The sequence below is a fragment of the Podarcis tiliguerta genome, assembly GCF_965153285.1.
Source record: "Podarcis tiliguerta genome assembly, chromosome: 11".
Lineage (NCBI taxonomy): Eukaryota > Metazoa > Chordata > Lepidosauria > Squamata > Lacertidae > Podarcis > Podarcis tiliguerta.
In genome coordinates, this window is record NC_139544.1 from 34,374,315 (window position 1) to 34,393,865 (window position 19,551).

General features: G+C 43.7%; 2 long non-coding RNA genes across 2 annotated transcripts; one reads left to right on the plus strand and one right to left on the minus strand.

Annotated features, from left to right (window-relative positions):
• Positions 1-504: 504 nt before the first annotated feature.
• Positions 505-13,625, minus strand: LOC310660157. The gene is made up of 3 exons (XR_014503252.1): positions 13,541-13,625; positions 2,033-2,196; positions 505-721 (listed from the first exon to the last, which is right to left on the minus strand). It is a non-coding gene; the product is annotated as an uncharacterized lncRNA (long non-coding RNA).
• On the plus strand, positions 13,077-18,481 carry LOC310660125. Its single transcript, XR_014503218.1, has 2 exons — positions 13,077-13,736; positions 18,278-18,481. It is a non-coding gene; the product is annotated as an uncharacterized lncRNA (long non-coding RNA).
• Positions 18,482-19,551: the final 1,070 nt, after the last annotated feature.

Genomic DNA, 19,551 nt, shown 5'->3' on the forward strand with positions numbered 1-19,551 from the left:
GTAAGCTGGTCCTGAGCTGTACAGGGACTGATATCTTAGGTACCAACACACTGAACTTGGCCCAGTAGCAAATGGACAGTCAGTATATATTGTGCAAGCAAGGAATTACATACTAGTGGTATTTCCCCCCACAACCAATATAGCCACTATGTTCTGTACCAGCTGCAGCCTCTGGGCAAACCCAAGGGGAGCCCCCCATAGCATGCATTGCAGTAATCTAAACATGAGCCTACCTTGAATCCTTGCTGCCTGATCCCAGACATGTTTTATTGTGGTACTAACCAGCTTTAAGACCCAGAAAGCTGACCCACATTTTTTCTTTAAATCACTTGCTGCTGTCTGTCATGTTGTGCAAAATCCTTTCCAAGCAAAATTGAGAGAAGCTCTCTCTCGGTATCGGGTGGAGGAGGAGTGTGTGTGAGTAGCAATTTGACAAAGCAACTGCAAAAAAAGGTATTCATGCAATTATATACTGGGGGCAAGGGAAGAAGACAAGAGCAGAGGTCAAATGGTAAATCCACATCAGTGTGGATTTTTAATTTTTGACCAAAAAGAAAAGGTGTCTTTTCATGAGACTCAAATAGGTTTCAGAGAATGGCTTCTTGTTAACCTTCATCGAGTTTTCTGGGATTCCAGAGAGAATCAATTGCTTCCTGTATTTTTTTAAATAAAGAATCCAAGTCTGTTCCTTGCTGCAGTTGCTTGACAATATGGTATCCTCCTATCAAAGGAAGCAGCAGTACACAATCAGCTATGGGGTAATATTACAGTAATTACCAGGCTGATGCTCGGGTCCCTGAAGGACAAATTAATGACCTTTTCCATCTGGAATGCTCATCCTGTCTCCAGCTGGAGCCCCCAGTGTATTGCCTTAATGTGTTTCAATTAATTTGTCCGTTGTAATTACCCACCTGTAAAAGCAGGATGGAATAGCCGGAGGCCCTGACTTCGGCTACTTTTACATATCACAAAATTAGCCTCCAGCCTCATTTACTGATAAAGTTATTCAAATATATAGGAACAGGTATTAAAAGTGGACTATATTGCACCGTTCCTCTAAGCTGGTTAGAGCATGGTGCTGATAATGCCAAGGTTGCAGCTTCAGGCCCCGTATGGGGCAGCTGCATATTCCTGCATTGCACAGAGATGATCCTCAGAGCCTGAGCCACCTACACAAAAATTATCATCACTAACAATAAAATAAATAAATAACCCCAAAATCCAGGACATTTGCTTTAAAATGTAAAATCCCCCCCCCACATGGGGGTGTAGGACCCCCCAAAAAGGACATGTCCAGGAATTCTCAGATGTATGGCAACCCTATTTAGACCCAACTCCCATCAGCCACAGCCAGCATAGCCAATGATGAGGAATAATGGTAGTATTAGTCTCTTAACATCCAGAGAAAATCATGTTGGCTAGCTGTGGGTTCTCCTTCATGGATCACTGCCTTGCCGTGGCGAAGGGGCTTGAATAACTCAGAGAAGCTATGAACTATGCCAAGCGGGGCATCCAAGATGGACAGGTCATAGTGGAGAGTTTTGACCAAACGTGATCCACCCGGAGGAGGAACCGGCAAGCCACTCCAGTATCCCTGCCAAGAAAAATTACAGATCCTGAAGCTGAGGCTCCAATACTTTGGCCACCTCATGAGAAGAGAAGACTCCCTGGAAAAGACCCTGATGTTGGGAAAGATGGAGGGCACAAGGAGAAGGGGGCGACAGAGGACGAGATGGTTGGACAGTGTTCTCGAAGCTACCAGCATGAGTTTGACCAAACTGCGGGAGGCCGTGGAAGACAGGAGTGCCTGGCGTGCTGTGGTCCATGGGGTCACGAAGAGTTGGACACGACTAAACGACTAAACAACAAAGCTGTGGGTTAGGCTACAAGTCTTATCCTGTAGAGACTTAGGTTTGATTCTTGCTTGGCCATAAATGGAGAATTATTGCCCAACAATATTTGGAGGGACACATACCTGGTATTGGGCTGGATGCACGGCCGGCCAACACATGAGACAACGTGAAGTGATCACCTCAGGCGGCAGGATCCACAGGAGCATAAGATCCCAATATAGATCTTGATTTCCCCCTTCTTCCTGATATAGATCTTCACTCACACTTTCTTCCTTGGCAGGAAGGGGGGGGGCACAATTTTGTGGTTCACCCCAGGTGCCAAACTATCTTGGGCAGGCCCTGGCTAGATGGATAAACAGAAACTATGTCAGATGAATCTCCTGAGGTAAAAGAAAGTTTCCCCAAACCACCCCATCCCCCCAGTCATTTAGAATGACTGGTTATCTTAACTTTTTTAGCATGGCTTTTTTCCTAGCCTGTCTCCCGAATTCACAAAATGCCTTAGCTCAAAATTTAACAGAAGAGCTGTTTTGTGTCCTATATGTCCTTTACAGTTTCTTACTGAAATGCTGGCAAATTTTCATGGTTCATTACAAGCCTTTGAAAATGACAGCGTGCAAACACTCTGCTGCATTCCCCCTCCCTGAAAAGTTCATTCATATGCAGCCTGCGCACAAAATGATCTCCGACAGATGTAAAAGAAGTAGAGCCCCAAACGTCCTGTTATTCATTTGGAACTTGAAATATTAAAAGTGGCTGAAATTACAAAATAAATAAATAAAAAATAAAAAATTCTTGCCATCGCAAAATCTCAATCAAATGTCATTTTATTTCCAGTTTCTGGTTTCCATAATTCTGGTTCCCATGTAATTACAGAGATGAGCAGAAAAGCAACATCGATGGTCTCAAAGTCCCAGAGACCTTAGCATTTTGAAAAATTCAGATGTAAATCCAAATGTTGTGTCTTGGGACCATTTTGGACTAATTCACATAATCTAAAACTCACATGAACAGGCTATCTCAGTAACATCCAATTAAGGTGTTGAATTCATTTTTTCACTTCTTTTTCAAACACATCAAGCCCAAGTGAGAACATTTGAGTGGGGGACGTAACTGGCAGCAGAATGTAGGCCTATTCTAATCAAATGCTACAATCTGGCATTGTACCTTCTGGACGTAGACCCAGAAAGATAATTTGTCTCTGTAGTGAGGAGAAGTGATGGCAAGGAAAGATGGGCAAAAGTAGGAGTTCTCATTCCTTTATCTTATTTTACTTGTGAATGGGAGGGAATGCATGAATTATGGGAAATGCTTCTAAAAGATCTTGGGTTGGTCATCAGCTTGAATGGCTTTAAAAAGGGATTACCGTATATACTCGAGTATAAGCCGTCTTTTTCAGCACATTTTTTATGCTGAAAAAGCCTCCCTCAGCTTATACCTGAGTGAGGGTCCTTTGGGGCTGCTCCTTCCTCCTCCTCCTCTGCCTGTGCTGCTGTCGGCGGTGGAGGAACGAGCAGCCCAAAAGTAGCCCTTTTGGGCTGCTTGCTCTTTCTCCACCACTGCCGCAACCAGCCTCTGCCTCTCAGCAGCACCCTAGATAGGCAGGGGGACGGGAGGGGCAGGGGGGAGAGAGAAGCCCCCTCTGCCATGTGCGCACACACGCGCACATGCACACACTCTGGCCCACCAGGTGGTTTGTGGTGTGGTGAACCAGCTTATACTCAAGTCAATAAGTTTTCCCAGTTTTTTGTGGTAAAATTAGGTGCCTCGGCTTATACTCGAGTATATACGGTAGATTAATTCTTGTAGGATATGACTCTCAATGGCTGCTAGCCACGTGGACTCTGTTTTGCCTCCACTGTTGGAGGAAATATGCCTCTGAAAACCAGCTGCTAGGAATCCCAAGTGGGGAAATTGCTGTACATTTGGGTGCCGCTTGCAGGCTTCCCATTGGCCCCTGCGACATCAGGATGCTGGAATAGATGGGTCTTCTGATCCACCAGGGCTCTTCTGATGTTCTGACTAATGTCCATATTTGGAGTTGGGAAGGAATTCTTCCTTGGGTCAGATTGACAAATGACTTTGTTGTTAAGTCTTGTTTTTCTATGCCGCAATGCATGGTTTGACTTACTGGAAATTTTCCTCATTCTGATTTCATTACACTTCCCAGAATGACTTTTTTTTTAGATAGGTGAGAAATGAGGCATTGCATAAGCTTGGTTGCTCAAGTGGTGCCCATCCCAGAGTGGTCCCTCCCATGTGTCCTTGCTCCTGTCCCAAACGCTACAAGAGAGGCTCTTACCTGAGAGTAAGTCAGAAAGCTTCATCCAAGGCTTGCTATGGTACAGGTATAAACCAGAGAGTTTAAGAACAGCATCTGAGGTCAGGCAAAAGCTGTGAAGATGTCTCAAAGGGTCACCCCCCTCTCACCAGTTTTTAAAGGTGAGAAATGGCACACTCACTTGCAAGACTCTTCCGAGGAGACTGGTGAATTTGTGGTGCGCTTCTCCAAGAGGCCTTGGTGATGGAACAGAGGTCAACGCCTCTGACTCCTCCCCTTCCAACTGGCCAGCCTCCTCTCCTGACTGGTCCATGCTCTGCCCCATTGCTATGGAAGCTCTCCACTCCATGGATGAGGCAGGAGAGGGAGCCAGCAGGACTGCTTCTCAAGACAAAGGGGTAGGGGGGCCATCTTCCCTCTTGGGCTGCTCTGCATTGATGGTCCACTTTGTACCCTCTTCCTTGTCTTCCTCATCTGACAGGAACTGCCACACCAGCCTTCAGCCAGTTGGGATCAGGAGGCTCATGGCACAATGTGGACACTGGTGCTCTCCTTACCCATTTCCATTTCTCATCTCGACTCATACAGAAGGCAGGGTTGGCTGGAGGGGATCTGGAAACCACATGCTACGGTTGTTTAGAACTTGGAGGAATAGTAGCACTAGCTTTTCCTGGCACAAGGAACATGGTGTCAGGCACTAGTTCAGAGATAAAAAGTTGCTGCTTGTCTTACAATGGTAGCACTGGAGGCTACAGGGGAATTGTACAAAAAAAGCAGGGTATATACTATTTGCAGAGCCAACACCACATCCAAAATACCCAAGTGCTCAGGGTGGGCCTTGTTTCCAGGCTAAGCCATAGTAACTGATGTTCCCCATCATGAAGATTTATAGAGGAACACAAGACCATCTGTTAGACATGGCTATGAATGCAGGTATCTCCTCCCCTACAGAAGTCACATTGCACCAGGAGGATTATTATCACCTTTTTATTAAAGCAGCAGAATCAAGGGCATTTTTCAAGGTGAAACCCCCCCCCCCCAAGCAAACCCTAGTGCATAAAGTTATTGGAACAGTATGTTTTGCTGCTACATTGCACTACTAACTTGCACCTTAAGTCGAGACATATTCAAAGGATTCACTCGGCATTCCCATTTTTAAAGTGCATTAGGTAGATTTATCTGCCATGCAAAATAAAGCTTCCTTGTTAATTTCAAAGGGGGAGGGAGAAAAAAGAACGAAAGCAAAGAAAAAAGAAAATGTAGTATAGTATTAACAGCATGTAAGTTGCTTAATCTTCAAAGCTAGCTTTACCTTGAAATTTCCATAATCCATTCAGTAAATATTGTTTTGCATACTTCAAAAGAAAAAATAATAATTAGATTATCCTACAGCTGAGATTAACAGAATTTGTACATACCTTTGGAGTAGCAATTTTGTCTTAGTACAATAGGAGTATAACATTCTTTTCAAGTTCAGGGACATGGTGTACTTGTTCAGTGAAAATAATTAAATATCGAGCAGAAGAGAGACATTGTTTATTCAATACAAGCAAGTTCCAGATCTGCAAAGACTATGCACTTTCCATTCTGATGTCCCATATCAAGCTCATCAGTGTCCTATTGTACCGGTACTTATTAGAGCACAAGACTGAAATCTTTAGGCGTGATCTTTAAGCTCACAGAAGGTGTGCATTGATTAGTCTTCATTATACCGAGTGGATTTGCCCTGACACAATATACTGTACTTCTGTCCTACTAGTTACTTATTGGGAGATTCCCAGGCACACTAATTTGGGATTAATAAGAGAGAGAGAGAGAGTCTGTCTAGTGCCTGTCCACTGGACACTGAAAAATTAATATTGTCTTTTTAGAAATCTCAGTTGGCACAGCATCCTTATGACATCATTATCCATGAGTGCAGGGGTTCTCAAACTGTGGTCCACCCATCACCATTGGCTGGCAAGTTTCACGTGTCTAAATATATGATTCAAAGCCATAGAGCATCCAGCACAGTAAATTAACAATTGCTACAACAGGCAGAAAAATCATTAAGTGGTCTGTCAAGACCCGCAACAATTTTCAAGAGGAAATAAGTTTGGGAACCAGCGGAGTTCTCTGCCCAGGACACCTGTGCTCTTCATGATCTGGATAGGACACACCTACCTGGCCTCTACATTATTTACCAGAGGTGTTTTGGGGGGTGAGGGGGAAGCATCCCTCAAGTTGCTTTTGGGGAAACTCATTTCTTGTATAAATAAGCCTCACGCAGGTGGGATGTTTCTCAGCAAGATACATTGCATCTGTCTGCAAGCGACGTAATGAGGTAGCCAAGACCTATGCAGGGCTATATCAGAACCACATTCTTCTACAGATACATATGTGTTCACATGTGCACAGATATGACCACTCTTTACTACTTTGCATAGGAAGCCTGTCAGAGTGAAGTAGTTGAAGAGCTGGGGAACTTGAGAAATTTTGTCAGTCTGCATTTTGAAGCAAACCAACCTGACCAAAGTCTTCTGTCTAATGTATGGATCAGAATGTCCTCTGCAAGTGCATGAATGCATAAATACTTATGCATAAATACTTACTAGTGCCCAAGGAGTATGTAGGGGCAGCCAATGCTGTCTTTCCTTGGACAATGTCCCTGTGAGGACAGGTTGTCATAATATCCTGTCACTCTCAGAATCCCATCTTTGGAAACATGCAGCGGCAGCAGCTTCAGCAGTGCCAGCAGGTGGGTTTTCTAGCTGCTTAGAGTGGCTCTCCTTTTTTAAAAAAGAAAAGAACTGAACAATTTATAGGCAGCCCTTAGACTGCCACATAACAATGTAGGCTTTGCTAATTTTAAATATGAATTTCAGTGCATTTTTTTAAAGTGAATGCCAACGGAAACAGATTAGGTAAAAAGTATGTACAAAAAAACGAAAGTGGAAATGGAGCGATCCCTCCCTCCCTAGTTAAGAGGAAGTGTTGTAGCAATTGCACGATCAGCCCTATAGTCTCATTTTGTTAATTGACATAAATTATGCAAAGCAGGTAGATTTGCATAAGCATTAAGTTGTATTGTTTGCATAATAGGATTCCCCTTTCTCTAGGAAAGCTTCTGTGTCTGCACAGTGCTAGGGACAAGATGATAATGATGAGATAATGACACTAAATGTTCTCAGTGAAGAAATGAAACTGTCAGATAACAAGACCTTCCCAGATTCTTTTTGCAAAACAAGAGCTCTAAAACCAGCAAAATGTATGCTTTTATTCGACAATTTTCTGGTGGTGCAATATGCAAGCATTACAGTAGCTTCATTTTATGGAATGTGCACATTAGTTATCTTCAGTTTTCTGCTTCTTTAAATCCCTACATTTAAAAAAGTCTATTTCAGCTGAACTCTGTGATCCCCTTTTTGTTCAAAACTATGAGGCTGATACAAAGTGAGGTATCAGTTTCTGATTCATAAATCACAAGAAACAAAAGGTTATATGAGATACAGTCCTTACAGTTCTATGCATTGCTGAATTGCTATAATTCAGGCACACTTTTGAAAATGATACATTTTTGAAAATGAAGATGATGTTTCATTTGCTCCCAGGAATATTCATTGGACATCAAGAAAAGGTGGCAAATTTTAAATGCAAGGTGCCTTTAAAGAGAATGTGCCTGCTTTTATGTTCTCAAGCATGAATGCCGTTCTGCATGACAATAAGGCAATATTGTGAAATAAGGTCACCTATATAAAGGGATCCTTCTGTTACCATCAACCCTGCCATTATGGAGCTAATACAGAAATATTTCAGTAATGACTGTAATTTGAATAAATATGTAGTGCAAGGCTTTCTATTGAACATTCTGAGTCAGCATAGTCTGTTAAGCATCGTTGCTATGGTGACGGTGTGGAGGTTGAATTAATTAAGGCCCTAACAGATGCTGTGAACTATGTAGTATCATTTGTGCTTTCTACTTGTAATTAGTATATATGTGTTACACACACACTCAGGAGCGTGTGAGGTGGAAACTTGACATCATTCATGCACTTGCAAATACAATGAACAGCAATTGCAAAAAGTCATTCTCTCTCTCTCTCTCTCTCTCACACACACACACACACACACACAACCTCAAGAGAAATGTAGCCAAAATGCTGAGTTCCAAACAAGGCTTCCATATCAGATGAAAGAAAAATCAAGTTCTTTCTGCATTTCTCCTCACTTGAAATAGCTGGGGATCAAAAATCATAAGCATGCCTATTTGGTTCAAATCAAATAAACAAGTGAATTTTGAACATCATAGTGAGCCCTCAATCTTTCTGAGTTGTATTTCTGATTCTTTGTTTTTGTATTTTGGACATAAAGACACACACACACAGAGAGAGAGAGAGAGAGAGAGAGAGAGAGAGAGAGAGAATTCCTGTCTTTCCCCTCGCATAATGTCTATAACCACCAGTTCCACTGGTAAGTGATAGTGGATGATACTGGATGAAGTGGTACTGATTTTAGGGAGGAGAAGCAAGATTTCTTAGCAAGGGAAAAGACTGGCTGTTAAATATATCCACAAATAAATTGCAAAAAGGCAGCATATTTACTTAAGAGAATTTGGTGTGGCTATTTTTCCATATCTCATCATATTGACAGCAATGCTACTATAGCAATTTCAGTGATACTATCAGCACAGCAGTCTGTCCCCCCCGGCCCTTTAAAAGGAAAGTCTTTGGCACTGACGCCCAGTACCTAGGCCCATGCAGCTGCTTATAACAATGATCATTCATTGTCCCTATTTGTTCACAATAAGGAAAGGTATTCATGAGGAATAATCATCTGTGGTCTGATTGGGTTCTATCACAGACCAGCTCTAGGCATGGTTAGATATTTGTGGAGTTGAAAAATGCATGCAATACCATTTTGCATGTGTGGTATATATCCACATGTGGATATAAGTGCATTGGATCAGAGCAATTAAATACATGGCTAGAGTTTGTTTGTTTTAGATTTATATACTGCCCTTCATCAAGACACCTCAGAGTGGTTCTCAAGATAAAATCTGGGACAAAATCCCTCCTGCACAAAGAAGCTACCTTAGGGAACTACAGCTGGGCTTTGCATTTTGCAACATTGAAGGCCATGGTGTGATAATTCCTCAGATGCCACCACAGAAACTATCAGAAGATGTCATTTAAAAGCTATTCTTGCAAGCAAATCCCTTGGGGTCAGCTCCCATTTGGCATTCAGCAGCCCCATGCTGACTTTGGAAACTGTTCCCATGAAACACATGAAAACATTTTTGTCAAAAGGGATGTAAATCCAGCACTCCACTAAGACAATCTTGTGAACTAGATTGTATTTGGGCCGGAACGAGCCATAAGCAACATCAGTCCCCATCTTGCTAAAAAGTGCCTGAGAAGGTTTTGATCTCAGATGCTGTTTTAAATAAAGATGCTTCAGATTCATGTTGACTAGAGTCACTAGCTAAGCAGTATGTTAGAAAGAAAAGTAGGAAGAAATAATTGGTGCAGCTGGTGAAAAACCACACCAGCAACCTCTATTTCTTTCAGGTTCAAGAAGAAAATTTGCCCAGCCAGCAAGAATCTGTTGGGAGAGTTTGGCTTCCACTACAACACCTTAAAGTAGACATGGTGATAGGAACAGGAGTATCACTCCGAGTTTCTCTGCCTCAGGAGCTACTTCATGGTGCTGCCTCCCACTTTTGTTTCAGTCATGAACAAGTCTTTTGAAGCCCCTTATCTACAAGCGGCAACCATTCTAAACTGGCCATGCCATATTGTCAACTTGTCTCCCATAATTTCCCTTCATAGAGGGCACTTGTGATGTGAACAAGAGGAAGATCTCAATGCCAAAGTCAGAATGACACTGTGCATGTGTGTTTTTCCCAGGAGCAAAGCCCCCTGTGTTTAGCACAGGATAAAGACCTGAGTGATCCAAACATAGCAGCACTGACATAGACAAGATTATAAGGTCAGCAGAAAGATTTCTACAGTTGAGCTTCACAGCAAGTCTGTTATTCATTAAGCGGACAATTGGATTTATTGGTTTTCCAGGGCTCCCCCTCCTTTGGGTGATGTGTGCCTGATATGAAAGTGGGCTCTTTTTTGCAGATTTAAAAAAGAACAGGACAATTCTGTTGAAGTCATTCACATATCCCAGTCCAAAGCTCTGTAGCCAAGAACTGGTGGTAGGATGTCTATAATCTTTGAGAATTCTTGAAGAAGAAGTGAGCTCCCTATGGACTGTAGGTGGGCAAATGTTGTCCCCCTCTCCCAAAAAACGATCAAGTGTCTGGAAACCAGTCTTATGAGGAACGGTTGAGGGCAGAGGCATAGCTGGGGGTGTGTGTGCACTGGATGCCACACCACTTACTGTGGGGCCTGCAATGTGCCCGAGCCACGCGTCTCTCCTGGAAGTGACACGGTGGCTTGGGCGCCTGCAGGCTCCACACTGCCCATCTGCCCGCCTCCTCCCCCCAGCGGCTAAGGAGGAAGTGGCAGACGGACTCCATGGAGGCTCTACACAGCTTGCTCCACCCCCATGGGCAGCTTGCCTTGCTCCCGGGCGCCCGAGTGGCTAGCTACGCCACTGGTTGAGTTGGGTATGTTTAGCCTGGGAAAGAAGAGACCGAGAGAAGATGTGATAGCCAAAAGGGCTGTCACATGGAAGATGGAGCAAGCTTGCTTTCTCCTGCTCTGGAGGGTACGACTTGAACCAATGGATTCACATTACAGGAAAGGAGATTTTTTTCTGTCAGTAAGAGCTGTTCGACAGACTCCCTTAGGACGTTGTAGGCTCTCCTTCATTGGAAGTTTTTAAGCAGAGGTTGGATGGTCACCTGTCCTGGATGCTTCAGTTGAGATTCCTACCATGCTGAGTTGGACTCAGTGACCCTCAGGATTCCTTCCAATTCTACAGTCCTATGATTCTATAGTTCTGAAATTCCTCCCAAAGATTCCTGGTACATTAAACTTCAACTTTAATTCAATTCATGAATGTCTATGTACACACGCCAGAGCTCCTAGATTCATACTGTATTTTGGTGAGATGTAAGGTAAAGGTAAAGGTACCCCTGCCCGTACGGGCCAGTCTTGACAGACTCTAGGGTTGTGCGCCCATCTCACTCAAGAGGCCAGGGGCCAGCGCAGTCCGGAGACACTTCCAGGTCACGTGGGCAGTGTGACATCGCTGCTCTGGCGAGCCAGAGCCGCACACGGAAACGCCGTTTACCTTCCCGCTAGTAAGCGGTCCCTATTTATCTACTTGCACCCGAGAGTGCTTTCGAACTGCTAGGTTGGCAGGCGCTGGGACCGAACAACGGGAGCGCACCCCGCCGCGGGGATTCGAACTGCCGACCTTTCGATCGGCAAGCCCTAGGCGCTGAGGCTTTTACCCACAGTGCCACCCGCGTGAGATGTAGGTATGGACAAATTGACCTAAGTATTTCCTCTCCATCTTAGTTTCACATACACGCAATCCCACCCCATTTCCATTTTGCTGCAGATTCTTTTTTATGTATAAAATGTATTTAAACCTTTTGTATGTGTATTATATTATCACTATATTATTCTGCACATGTTCTTTGTTGAATATGCACAATTTTGAATGCTTTTCCGTGTTTTCCCCTAAAATACACATTTTTGCATGCATTTTCTCATGTTTTTGTGAGCAATGGAAAACTGAGAGGTTTGTGCATTCCGATATACACCTTTGTTCAAATTCACATACAAGTCTGTCACAGCAAATTAGGTGACTTTGAATCAAACAACATTTTCCTCCATTCCTAAACTGGCATATATAAAAAAAGAATGATAAAATGCTTAAGTCATCATCAAATACAGGTTTAGGTCCACTGATTTCAGGGAGTTTAAACATGTCCCCCGTTTTGTGCTGGACTGTGGCCTTAACCATTTTAGTAATTTATGTTTAGGGGACTCCAACCAGCTTTGGCCAAAGAGGATTAATCATCTCAATGACGACTTGGAGGATTAGGTAGAAACAAATGGACAAAATTAGCTGTTCTTGGGAGCTGACACAGTGGGGAAGCGCATAATGGGGGCAAAGTAAGAATCCTACCCAACTCCAAGCTCATAAACTGTAAAATATTGTAGTGTCTTTTATTCTCATCTTGTTTCCATAGAATGACCCAATCCCAGCCCCCCTTCAGTGAAATTGAATCCCAAGCATTTGCTGCCCACCTAATAATCGTGGTGTTGAAAAAAAAGTTATGAAATGGAATTATCTGCAGCTTAGAAATCTGTCTCCATGCTCTGCGTGGCTTTGTGGTGAAAGGCGATCTGCTTTCGTTCAGCTGGTGAGAAACGCCATTGAACAATGCAATGAAAGCAGAAGCATGCCTCCTGCTCATGTGCCTGTTTGCCTTACATCTCCCCATGTTACGAATTCTGCTTGCATTTTCTACCCCTTCCTTAATATTCAAGGATTATCTTGGCTCCTCTCATGGGACAGCTTCCTTGGGGTTATGGAATAATTAGAAGAGATTATGGTCTGCTTTTTGAGCGCGGCAAGATTGATTTCTATTTTTCTTCTAGCTAATGAGAAGTTTGCTTGTTCTCGTTTGATTTGAATAACTATTCTCCTCCAAGGCTCCTCACTGAACCAAGATAAAAAAAAATACAATCTGCCACAAAAAGAGGAATTGCAAGCAAGGGCGATAATACAAGACAGGAGTAGGGTGGGGGACTCCAAATGCTTTTGTTAAAGCCTAGCCATAAATGTTTTTGTGCGTTTTTTGGCAGCTTTTTGAGTTGTTGACTGGGCTGGGGACTGAAGACTGGTTCACACACGCTTGCTCCTCACTGGACAGCTGTGTGGCATCGCTGGAAACTGCAAGTGTCAATGGCTCATCACAGATTAAGCTCCATAGAATTTGTGCAGCATCTTATACAAAATGCTTTTCAACATAGTCCAATAATTCCCCTGTAAGCAGTGAAGTGATGGCCATATATTTGTGAAGCGGCCTTCACAAATCAAGGGTGGGACACCTGCAGAGCCGTGTTTGCATCAAAATCGTTACGCTCGAACCCACTCAATCGCATCCCATTCTGCATTCATTCCACAAAGTACATACTATAAGCACAGCACAATGCACCAATTGTTGATCCTGCACAACTCGTGTTTGTTTTGATGGGGTCTGTAACAGGAGAAATGCTCAGTGAAAGGCATTTGTTTTCAGTATGTAGAAGTTCTTTCCCCCTCCAATTGTTACCTCAGTTGCAGAGGCATTAACCTCAAAGGTCTTATTTTAAATTTGGGAAGAGAAGAATGAACCTGAGTTTACTTAGCATTCATGCCCTGCCTCTCTTTACAACCCACTTTCCTGAAAAATACCCTTCTATGTCCTGTACAGAAGAGTTGGAAGATCTAAAATAACTCATACAAGACTTACCCACTTCCATATGGGGCATCACCCCATAACTCCCAGGTCAGCTGCCAATTTATCCCAGAGAAAATAGGCTCCAGACCACAAATATGAGAATCCGTTAGACCCTGGAAGAGAATGAAACACATCTCATTGACACCATGGCTCTTTGGCAGAAGCAGTCCACCCTGAGTGATGCACCATCTCTGGCCATCCAAATAAGGTCAGTAGATATTATTTGTAGTGAGGCACCCTTGATCTCTGGTTCTCCATTTTGTCTTGTGGACAAGTCGCTTTGTCCCCTCAATCCACAACCAACAAGATAGGTTCTGTTTGACAGTGACATAGAGAGTTCTAGTGATAATTAAAACTGAGGCAGTTTCCTCACTCCTGAAGAAACCACCGTGAGGTGACACTTACTGTAAGTGGGTGGCGGCAGCAGAGAAAGGGGAAATGGGACCCCCCCCCCCAGGCTACTAGGCTACATGGCATTGTGGCCCTGGAGAAGGGGCCACCCTATTGTTATACCACATCTGCTCCCTTCAAATACCCAGTGTAAATTCTTTAAATGAATTTAAATGCAGCGGTTCTCATCCCCTGTAAGCTAGTACAAAATGCTTTCAGTCTGTGAACTGGAAGGATTCCACTCATTTTTCTGAGCAAATATTTTTTGCTTCTTAACTAAATTACAGCGAATCACCATTGAAGAGGGCTTGCCAGATATTGCACAAAAGGTTGTATCATCAGGTGTCCCTTAAAGCAGTAGTTCCCCAACCTTCCCCCCATCAATGACCACTTGAAAATTGCTGAGAGTCTTGGCAGACCACTTAATGATTTTCCTGCCTGTTGTAGCAATTGTAATCTGCATTCTCATTGCTTCTTTTATTTGCTATGTATTACAATCTGAAATTCGCAGAGCTGAAATTGCAGTACAATGAAAGAAGTAAAAGAAGCAATAAAATGCAATTAAAAGTTAGTGTGAATTTTGAAAGCAATAGATGTGCCGTCTCCCACCTTCAACCACAAATCCACAGACGTGCAACGGGCCACCTGAATAAAGCTCATGGACTGTTAGCAGTCTGTGGACCATGGTTTGGGAACCCCAACCTTAAAGATTTCTCAAGCCACATAGAAGCTATGTATTAACATAGCCAGGGGAACATATAGATGGCCTGTACAGTGGAGTGGGACAAACTGGGTGGAATAAGCACCTAACCAGATGGGACTTCTTATTTTCCTCTCACCAAACAGGATAGCATCTAGTAGGAGGGTGTAATTTTTAGTAAAAAGGGCTAAAAAGCCCCTTTACCACTAGTCTTCCACTCTAACAAACCATGGGGGGGGTTGTTTTCAAGCACCCAATACAAAGGCTAGGAAGACCTGTTGGCATCTATAGGACAGAACAAAGGCTGAGATTGAAAAAAAGGAGGGAGCTGTGATGATTTAGTCCAGAGTGGACCTCAGCACTGGAGTCACCGAATTTGGATGCTTGGGAGAAGCTTGTAGTGCAGGGGTGTCAAACTCAAATTCATCGGGGGCCGCATCAGCAGTTTGGTCACCCTCAAAGGGCCAGTTGTATCTGTAGGACTATGTGTCCACTCTTTATTATCATAAATTATTGTCACTGCATTCAATTATTACTGTTTTTTGTAATAATGTAGACGGTCCACTTCACATTTATTTTAAGGGTGTTTGGAGTGTGTGCGCGCGCCTCTCTCTCTCTCCCACTCACCCCACCACCACCACCACCCACCCCATATTCCCAAAGAACAACTTGATCACGGGCATCGTCGGTCCTAGAAAGGCTGGCTGTGCAAAGATGGAGAGGGAGGCGAAATGAAGAGGAAGGGAATCCCCGGGCTGGTGAAATCCAGTGCGGAGGAGAAGAGGATGCCTCCCACAGGGCGAGTTTGCACGCCAGGAAGGATCGGGAAGCAATAGCAGGACGTGCGAGGAGAGAGGGGCTTTCGAAGCCACCCACCCTGGGAGAGGACTCTCCTTAAAAAAAACAAAAAAACGCTTCTCTCCCACCAAGAGGGATTCCAAGGTGGCTGAGGATTGGAAGAAAAGGGGAGTTTGGGGGGCGGGCGGGGAGGATCCAGCATCCCCGGAGAAGATCCAAGGCTGGAATAAAAAAGTTTATCCGAGGAGAAAGACTCCCCCTGCGCGGCGCGGAGAGACCTGACCTTCCGCCTGCTCTTTTTGAGCAGTGAGCGGAAGAGAGAAGCCAGCTGCCCGCCTCGCTTTGGCCCCCGACGACGAAGGCGCAAGTTGAGAGACGCAGGGACATTTGAAGCAGCAGCCACGTCCTTAAGAGCGACGGGGGGAGGCGAGTAGGGAGCCGCACCATGTAAACTTTCTTGTGTCAAAAAAAAAATTAAAAAGCGAGAATAAAAGGTGAAGGCCGGCGGCGGCTACACGGGCCACATGACGAGGTCTGGCGGGCCGGATTTGGCCCGCGGGCCTTGTGTTTGACACCCGTGTTGTAGTGTATTTAGTGGTTTGCGGTTGTAAATTTTCTTTCTTGCATTTATATGGTTAAACTTTTTGAAGCCTAAACACAAGCAGTTCAATAAAAGAGAATAATAAGGGAGTGGGTGAAATCCATTAGGATTCCCCCCCATACATACATATTTTCCAGCGAAAGAGAAAATTATCCCACTGGAGTAAGTGCTGCTGAATATGGAAATATTTCTTAAAACCTTCATGGATCAAAAATGTATGTGCTATTTATAATAAGCGTCAAATTTCTCTTCCCTCAGAAAACAGTTCAATCATACTGGAAAAGTGAAAGTGGGTAGCTAAACTGGTAAACATATGGATATATACTGACAAAGACTTAATAGGCAATTCCAAATGTAGCTGGTATTTTAAAGACAAAGGTGTGAACTGTGTGTGTGTGTGTGTGTGTGTGTGTGTGTGTGTATTCTCAAGGCACTGAAGGTTATAACCATATTGAAAAGTAATGAACACTCTGAAAGAATGGTAGCAACAGATAACAGTTCCAGGGAAATTAGAATAACAAATGCCTCCATTCTCCGTATGAGAATCATGATGGTATGCTGGGGTTGCAGATCAGGCACAGCTTTGTATTTCCCTATCTTCTTTTCTCATTAATGGTGACAGTTTGTTTCAGGATTGTTAAAATAAAGAGCAAAGGCTGGGAAGGCATTTCTTGCATCTGTCAGTTCTAAAGAAGACTTCCCCGTTCATTTCATTTGGCATTTTAAATGTCACCGGTGCTTCAGACATTTCTGGTGTCAGGATGTAGGAGGCCTGTCCTGCTGACAGCCTCCCCCACCGCTACCTCAATATATTCAGCAAAGAAATGCAAATTATTGTGTTTCTGCTGAGAAGGAGGGTAGAGAAGCTCTGTCAAGCGCCTCTTTTTACTCAGCTTCAAGAAGATTATAAAATGTAGGGCACTAGGTTTGCTGATACACTTATTTAGTTGCACTGTGTATATTCTTTTGATCATTCACACGAAACATCCACATTTTGTGGGATATGCATGAGGCACAAGGAACTTTTCTGTCTCTGCACAACATTGTTCAGGAGCAGCCCAAAGAACATGAGAGCCCTGGACAGCAGCTGAAATCTGCTCTTGAGTGGCAAGACCAAATAAGAGTAGACCCACTGAAATGAACGGACCAAACTTCGTCGTGTTCATTCATTTCAATGGGTATACTCTGAGTAAGACCTCATTGAATACCACCCCATGTATCTTCTCATGGTGTCCATGATGCCTTTCTCCACCCTATACAATTTCTCCTTCTTATTTTTCCCTTCTCACCCACCTCTTTCCTGTGCTGAGTAACAATGCTTTTCTCCCAGGCCTACCAAACCTTCCTTTGACACCATGACACTTTCTGCCCCCTAAGTAGCCCTGAAGTTCCCACACGGCCCCTTTCTCCTGACATTATCTTTTTTTTTTTTTTTGCTCTGAGGATCCAGGTTGTCACCCTGCCTTCCTCTCAACATTTCCTTCCAAACCTGGAGATATTTAGGAAGAGCTTTCTGTGGTTGCCTAGCAACCATATCATGTCAACCCGAACCAAGCTCTGGGGAGATCCAGCTAATCTGTATGCTTAAGATGGCAGCCAATTTTCCTGCATGAATTGCCCATCAAGCAGAAGCAGCACGACAACAATGGCTCTCAACAGTTGACTTGCCCTGACTGCTGAGGGAAGATGAAGCCCTTTCTTCCCATTTGCTGGACACACCACAAAGCATCTCTCCACAAAGCTTTCTATCCACAAGTGTGTAAAGTTACATTTCTTCACAAAGATTCATTCTGGGGGTGGGGGAAAACCTAGACAGTTAATAATGTAGTTTGAGCCAGAAAAGCATATTGTTCCTTTAAAAATAAATCACAAAGGTACAGTAAGGTCAGATCCAACTTTGTTACATTGGTGGAAGTGACAAAGCCTGATAGGCCAGGCATCAACCATTGAAACAGCAATGGCTTCCTCCATCTCCTCCCCACACCCCTTTCCAGTTTCCAATTACCTTCCAGAAACCCATCTGGTAGAAATGGAACAATAAATTTGTATACAGTCTTGTCATTTTCCTCATTCAGCCATTTCCAGGATCCGTCTCAGCAGAACAGAGCCTGGGGAATTTATTTCAGACTGCTCCATGGAAAAAAAGGAAGGAGGGGGGTGAAGAATTAATGACAATTGTTTCTGTTTGGCCAAGACTTGGCTCTGTTGCCTTTGAACTGTGTCTGAAAACCAATACCTTTCTTCTTTATTTCCCCCTTAGGACTGTCATTTGGTCTGCTTTCAGGTGCTTAATGAGAAACAAGCCTCTGTCGACAGAGTTTAAGGGCCATGATTAAGTGGCTGGTTGACTGGCTGCTGGGTGCCTTTTGGGGAAGCGAAGGGCTGCTTGTCTAGTGTTGTGCCTCCTCAGTGCCATGCGACTGTTCCCTGATGCTGCAAAATAAAAGTGACATTCCTCACCCCACCCAGTTCCTGTTTTCTTCTCATTTGCACAACACTTTTAACTTTTGTACCTGGGAAAGAAGCCTCGCTTTATCAACTCCATGCTAAGCTTGACACTTAAGATGTTGTAAAGGGGAAGCCAGCGGCAGCCATTTTCTGGGAGTGATCACTCCCACTCCTGTCCATAGATGCCCATGCCCATGTCAATGACTTACTAAAGCATGTTTATCATTCTCTCTAAAATGGCACTCTAGACTGCTAAGCTAACAGTGACTTGAAGTCTCTGGCTCAGCTCACTTGCTTGGGTGATGTGCTCTGCATGCACTTTGAATTCTTGCCTTCTGCTCATGGTGCGGTTGTTTGGGTTGCCATATTTCAAGAAGTGAAAATCCAGGCACAAACAAATTTCCTCGAGTTGTTGAGCTTTCTTTAGAAGAATGCCAAAGTTGTTGAGCTTCTTCTGGAAAAAAAAACATGATTTTTTCCCAGGACTAACCACTGCTTTTTGGAAATTCCCTCCACATGTCACTTCCACCACTTCCCACATTTTCCTCCAAGGAGCTCAAGGTGGTGTACATGGTTCCCCCTCTCATTTAATTCCCACAACTCTCTGTGAGGTAGGTTAGTCTTAGAGTCAGTGACTGGCCCAATATCACCCAGTGAGCTTGGCAGCCAAGTAGGATTTTGAACCCTCATCTCCTTGACCCTAGTCCAACACTCTAACCACTACACCACCCTGATGCTCATGAATGGACATATCACTTGGCAGTTGGGAAGCACCTACAAAAGCATTTTCTGTGGGCTTCCTGCCCTTTACCAATGGGCCCTCACTCATAAGTGGCAAGTCATGACTTTCATTTCTAACAAGCTCTGCTCTGGGGTCTGCCCCAGTACTGGTATTGCTTCTTCCAAAACAATGTAATCCTATCTAATCCAAACATTCAAGATATATATATGACTAACTTTTATAGCAGAGATTTTGTATTTATTTCTTCTACCGAGTCTTCTCTTCTCTGTAGTTTTAGGAACACGAGTGCTGTTCATATTCCATTCAGCTGAGTGGTGCCCATATCTATTTTCTCATTATGTTGA